We start from the raw sequence: 7356 nt of genomic DNA on the forward strand, positions 1-7356 counted from the left end.
TCACTTTAATATAGACTTAATTGAGAATCCATGAGATGCATACATCTTCAAACGTTAATTTTCTTTATTAGAAAGTACTGCAGTAAGTCCTGTCTATAACCAGAATCTCCCGCGACGAGAACGTGTCAAATGTGTATAGATCTATACGGGAAGTCATGATCCCGCACCCTGACTGTTAGTTACAGTCCGTCTTTTGGGGTGACAGTTGTCATAGCACTGCGACACCTGAAGAACGTCGTTACAGGGATATTATGTTTAGTATGGTTATAGAAACTCATCGGATATACAATTATTATGATATTCAGTTTTGATGAGCGAGTAGTTATTTAAACTATTCTTCATCCAACCGGTTCGATCTTCGCGTAGTTTTATTATATATAAAACTATGACACACTTACGAGAAACGTCGGTTTCTTGCAAATTTTCGGTCTTAGAGACTGGCATTATGTGTGAGGAAAATAAGGGTTTTTCCTGCATACAAACCAAATAACTAATAGGAAAATAAGGGATTTTCCCGGTGCAATCATTTACAACTTATAACATGAACAACTATATACATCTCATACTTTTATAAGAAAATACGGGTTTTTCTTGGAAAACACAACAAATCATATTTCAACTATTAAGAAAAATATGGGATTTTCTGGAGCTAATGCTTTCATTTCCAACACCACAAATCACAACTCTTTGCATTTTGAAACGCTACGTTTACTGGAAAACATACACCCATTTTGGAATGGCATCCAATTTTTCTAAACTACTTATGGACTCACCAACTTAATTGTTGACACTTTTTCTTTGAAATAACTTGTATTCTCAGGAAATCGCTAAGCAGGTTGGGAATCAACTTTTGGGATTAACGCGCTGGCGTTAATTACTTCATTTTGAATGATGTTTATGTACCTTTATTTTGAACATGTAATGAATACAACTATGTAAACATCTTGCAAACTTATTATATATGGTGGTGTGTACTTTCCTTTCTATGAACTGTTATGATATTGAACATGATGTCCTCCGCCCCCGAACGTTTCCGCCGTTCTGGTTTGGGGGTGTGACAGATTGGTATCAGAGCATTGTTTATAGGGAATTAAGTATATCAAAACCATTTCTTTTTGGTATACAACTATAAACTCAACTGGGTAAAAACACTCTGAGTAAGAGTCATACTTTTAAAAATTTTAATTTTTATTTAGTTTTTGTAAAGTAGGCATGCATTCATTTCATATCAACAACATGGTCATTACCATAGTTAAAACAACATCGAAGTATTATATATCGGTTGTGCAGTGCAGGTATGCCTTGGGACATGTAATCGGAACTGGGAAGGATATAGCCTGATCAACTATATTTGTCCAAGAACCGACTAAACATATGCCAAGGAGTGTCTGTAATGGACAACAAATTTTAAAATTTCCAAAAGCATAAAGAATATTGAGGGTGTATTCGAGTGCCGTCAACCATTAAACTCGAAAGTAAGTTTCATGTGCTCTAACTTATAGTAAACTTTTAACCCTATTCTCGTACAGTCTAAATGGCGGGATTCCATCACCCCAATGACCCCTACTACCCCAACCAAGGTAATGGTGGGTGGATCGAAGCAGATTCTGAAGAAGACGAAGAGCCTATAGATTTGGAGGCAGGGGATGACTCTGGCACGGATTCGGAGCCAGAAATTATAAATCCACCAGTCCTACAACCTCCCGTCCACGTGAGGAATTTCCAAGGACCCACTCCAGTGTGGGGAAGTCACCTCCATCATTGGAGCCAACAACAAAGCTTACGCCCTCCTTACGGCATGTGCCGAGACTTCTATGATGTGAGAGGCGGGGGATCAGCCGATCGCGCACTTCCGGTCATGGTTGGCAAACTCGCCAACCAGTGCTATCAATCTGGAGTGCAAGCCAACCGAATCCGAGAGATCAATGTGGATGTGCAAATTCACACGGCCGATATCAACCGCCTAGAGTTGATGCAGAACGACATCCACATTCGCGCCGAAGCGTTTCAAGCACAAGCAAACGCGGCCTTCGCAGAATTAAGAGAACAACAAGCTGCGTTTGATAGACGCCTCATGGGGTCGAAGCAGTCCGACACAGAGTCGAGCTCTAAACTCAAGGCGCACCGCAAGTAGTACTTGCCCAACTCTCAAATTTTGTTATAAACTAGGACTTCGGATAAAAGTATTACTTTCTTTAAAATTTTCCGTAACCGGAGGCCTTTAGAGAGGCCAAGAAATTTTGTCTAGACCCCGCTGTAACACAACTATATGTTTAATATATATAAGGGTATACCGCTTTTCTTACCGTTGTTAATCATGCGCAAATAGTTCGATTCATTGGTACATCTATTCAAACTTTACTTTCAAGCTTAAAACATTGTGTCAATTAAACTCAACTTCCTAGAACTATTAGAAGTTCATTCAATATCATTCAACTTTGAACTGCCAAAACTTATAATTTTCTTCCATATTTTTCTTTTGGCAGCAAGATGCCTCCTCGTCCAAACCTAAGGCCCAGGCCGGGGACGGCACCACCACCACCTCCACCACCAGCTTATGATCCGGCCATGGTTCAGGCTGCTATCACAGCAGCAGTAACTGCAGCCCTCTCGCAAATAAACTCCCAAGGGAATGGAGGGGCGGGAAGCAGCACGAATCATCCAAATCATGGCACTGGTCATGGCCAAGGAAGAGAATGTACCTACAAGGAGTTCTCTAACGCTAAGCCAAAAACTTTTAATGGAACCGGAGGAGTCATTGCACTAATGCAATGGTTCGAAAAGACCGAAACGGTCTTCGAGATCTGCTCATGCCTAGAAGCAAGCAAAGTCAAGTTCGCTGCCTGCACTTTTGTAGATCGAGCCCTCACTTGGTGGAAAAGCCATGTGAATTCAGTGACGCTCACTGTCGCCAACGCCATGAGTTGGGACGACCTAAAGGTTCTACTACTGGAAGAATACTGCCCAAGGGGCGAAGTACAAAAGCTTGAGCAGGAGCTTTGGAATCTGAAAATGACTGGGTCTGACCTAATCACCTACACCACTAGGTTCAACGACCTCGCTGCACTGTGCCCTACCATGGTCAACCCAGGATCAAAGAAGGTTGAAAGGTACATTTGGGGGTTGTCACCCCAGATTCAAGGGCATGTCCTAGCTTCCGGCCCTGCTACCTACAACAGTGCTAAGCGCCTGGCCCAGCGACTCATCGACCATGGAGTAAAACCCGGTATCATTTCGACAACTGCAAATCCACCTAGGGAAACTCAGGGCCAGAGTAAGACTTGGAACAAAAGGAGGGGACAAACTCTCCAGGAAAACCCCAGGAAACAACAAGTGATAGCGACACACGCTATTACTGTACCTACGAACCCTTCCCCCACAAGCTCATACATTGGGAAACTTCCTAAATGCAACCGATGCAGTTTCCACCACCACGGTCCTTGCCCCAATCTTCAATGCACCAACTGTAATAAAAAGGGACATACAGCCCGCTATTGTAAAGGGCCGATCCAACTATCCGTTCCCACCACTAATACCGGGGTAAACCGCGCCTGCTTCGAGTGCGGAGACACAGGGCACTACCGCAAGTACTGCCCAAGGGTAAACAACCGGAATACCGGTGGAAGGGGCCGAGTTTTCGCAATGGGACAGGATGAAGCCATTGCGGACCCTACAGTTGTTACGGGTACGTTCCTTCTCGATAACTCGTATGCATGCATTTTGTTTGATAGTGGCGCGGAAGGGAGTTTTGTGAGTCACGGCTTTAAAGGCCTGCTGAAATCAATACCACAGTCATTGAGTGAACCATTCATAGTAGAAATGGCCAACGGGAAAACCGAAGGCACTAAGGAGATATACTTAAATTGCACCCTAACTTTAAATGATCATCCATTCTCAATCAACCTCATGCCAGTCTCGATTAAGAGTTTTGATGTCATCATTGGCATGGATTGGCTGAGTTCTCATCATGCGGACATTCTATGTTACGATAAGGCCGTTCGCCTTAATCTGCCAACCGGCGAAACTTTCGTTATCTTGGGCGACAAACCAAGTACCGCTCTTCGTATCATCTCAAGTATCCAAGCTCAGAAATGCCTATGCAAGGAGTGTCACGCGTTCTTGGCACATGTTGTGGATGTGAAACGCAAAGTCCAAGATATCAAGAGTGTGCCCGACGTACGCGATTTTACTGATGTTTTTCCCGAGGACCTTCCAGGAATACCACCTGCGAGGCAAGTGGAGTTCCGAATCGATCTGGTTCCCGGAGCTACCCCAGTAGCCAAAGCACCCTATCGATTAGCCCCGGCAGAAATGCAAGAGCTATCCAGCCAACTGAATGAACTACTGGGAAAAGGATTCATCAGACCGAGCTTCTCACCATGGGGAGCACCTGTACTGTTCGTGAAAAAGAAGGATGGATCATTCAGAATGTGCATCGACTACCGAGAACTCAACAAACTTACCATCAAGAACCGATGCCCCTACCCCGAATCGATGACTTGTTCGACCAACTTCAAGGAGCCAACTACTTCTCCAAGATCGATCTGAGGTCGGGATATCACCAGCTGCGAGTCCTGGAGAGTGATATCTCCAAGATGGCTTTCCGAACACGATACGGACATTACGAATTCGTAGTGATGCCGTTCGGGCTAACCAATGCCCCGGCCGTATTCATGGATCTAATGAATCGGGTATGTCGTCCATTCTTGGATAAATTCGTGATAGTATTCATAGACGACATACTCATTTATTCAAAGAATAAAGAAGAGCATGGTCAACATCTGAGGCAAGTGCTAGAGACATTACGGACTGAGAGACTGTATGCAAAATTCTCAAAATGTGAATTTTGGATTAGAAAGGTGGACTTTCTCGGTCACGTGGTCAGCAAGGAAGGGATCCACGTGGATCCATCAAAAATTAAGGCTATCAAAAACTGGTCGGCGCCAACTACACCAACAGAAATTCGCCAATTCCTAGGCCTGGCTGGTTATTATCGACGGTTCATCCAGAATTTCTCCAGCATCGCAAAGCCTCTTACCGCCTTAACCCAGAAAGGGGTGACCTACAATTGGGGAGAAAAGCAAGATTCTGCATTTCAGACTTTGAAACAGGCCCTTTGCAGTGCGCCCATCCTTTCTCTCCCATAAGGGACCGAAGATTTTGTAGTATATTGCGACGCTTCGAAGCAAGGGCTAGGCTGTGTACTAATGCAGAGGGGAAAGGTTATTGCATATGCCTCACGACAACTAAAAGCGCATGAGGTCAATTACACCACTCATGATTTAGAGCTTGGGGCGGTGGTCTTCGCTCTTAAAATCTGGAGACACTACCTATATGGTACCAAATGCACTATCTTTACAGACCACAAGAGCCTACAACACATCTTCAACCAGAAGGAGTTGAACATGAGGCAGCGACGTTGGGTCGAATTACTCAACGACTACGAATGTGAGATTCGCTATCACCCAGGAAAGGCTAATGTCGTGGCAGATGCCCTTAGCCGTAAGGAGTACTCTGGCCGAAGAGTAAAGTCATTAGCCATGTCAATCCATTCGCACCTGTCGACACAGGTCAAGGAAGCTCAGATAGAGGCCCTAAAACCCAAAAACATGACAAGTGAAACCCTTAGGGGAATGGACAAGAATTTAGAAATCAAGAGTGACGGAGCACGCTACCTCATGAACCGAATATGGACGCCCAAGTTTGGTGGACTTAGAGAGGTAGTTATGAACGAGGCACACAAGACTCCATACTCCGTACACCCCGGGTCAGACAAGATGTATCAAGATCTCAAACAACTCTACTGGTGGCCAAACATGAAAGCAGAGGTCGCTACATATGTGAGCAAGTGTTTGACTTGCGCCAAGATCAAAATAGAACACCAGAAACCCTCAGGACTACTCCAACAACCTGAAATTCCTGAGTGGAAATGGGAGCAGATTTCCACGGACTTCATAACGAAACTGCCCAAAGCTCAGGGTGGCCAAGATACTATTTGGGTAATCGTCGATAGATTAACCAAGTCCGCTCATTTCCTACCAATCAAGGAAACTGATAAAATGGAAAAGCTATCGAGAATCTACATCCGAGAGATCGTACGACTCCATGGAGTGCCAATGTCTATCATCTCGGATAGAGACAGCAGATTCACATCTAGGTTCTGGCAATCATTGCAAAAATCCATGGGAACAAGATTGGACATGAGTACAGCCTATCACCCCCAAACTGACGGACAGAGCGAAAGAACGATCCAAACCTTGGAAGACATGTTGCGAGCATGTGTAATCGACTTTGGTAAAGCATGGGATGTTCACTTACCTTTGGTTGAGTTCTCTTATAACAATAGTTATCATACCAGTATCAATGCTGCTCCATTTGAAGCCCTTTACGGCCGTAAGTGCAGATCACCTCTGTGCTGGACGGAAGTAGGCGACACCCAACTAGCAAAAGGTCTAGTCCCTGATAGCACCCTCACTGGTCCAGAGATCATCAGAGAAACTACTGAAAAGATCGTGCAAATACGAGAGCGACTGAGATCCTCGAGGGATAGACAAAAGAGCTACGCCGACAAAAGATGTAAACCATTGGAATTCCAGACTGGCGATCGAGTACTACTGAAAGTCTCACCCTGGAAGGGAATGATACGCTTTGGAAAGCGTGGGAAGCTGAATCCTACATTGGACCCTTCGAAATCATTTCAAGGGTTGGTCCAGTAGCCTACAAACTCCAACTTCCAATAGAGCTTAACAAAGTACATCCAGTATTCCACGTATCAAACCTGAAGAAGTGTCTGTCCGACGAAACACTTGTAATTCCACTCGATGAGATCGAACTAAATGAAAATCTTAACTTTGTGGAAGAACCTGTCGAGATCATGGATAGGGAAATTAAACGAACTAAACAGAGTCGCATTCCAATAGTAAAGGTCTGATGGAATGCTAAGAGGGGACCCGAGTTCACGTGGGAACGAGAGGACCAAATGCAACAGAAGTATCCACATCTCTTCCCCAGCCCCTAAGACTCTTCTTTTGTATTAAAAATTTCGGGACGAAATTCCCTCTAACGGGGGGATGATGTAACAACCCGTTATTTCATGTCAGTAAAGATCGAGTCATGTAACCTCCTTGAGAAAGGAAATAGAATATGAAGTATTCAAAAACTCTATTTGGAGTACACTATGTGGTAGTTATCATCTTAAAGTTTCCAAACATATAAATAACACAAAAATCCGAGTTATAACGAAGAAGTTATGCTCATTATAAGTTTTTCCGACAAAAAACCAGCAATACAAAGTTACGTAAAAACGCAAAGTTTCAATAAAACATTTTCTGACCTTAGGTGTCTAAATGAAAGTTG

Source organism: Lactuca saligna, chromosome 5 (genome assembly GCF_052625555.1).
Source record: "Lactuca saligna cultivar CGN05327 chromosome 5, ASM5262555v1, whole genome shotgun sequence".
NCBI classification, from domain to species: Eukaryota; Viridiplantae; Streptophyta; class Magnoliopsida; order Asterales; family Asteraceae; genus Lactuca; species Lactuca saligna.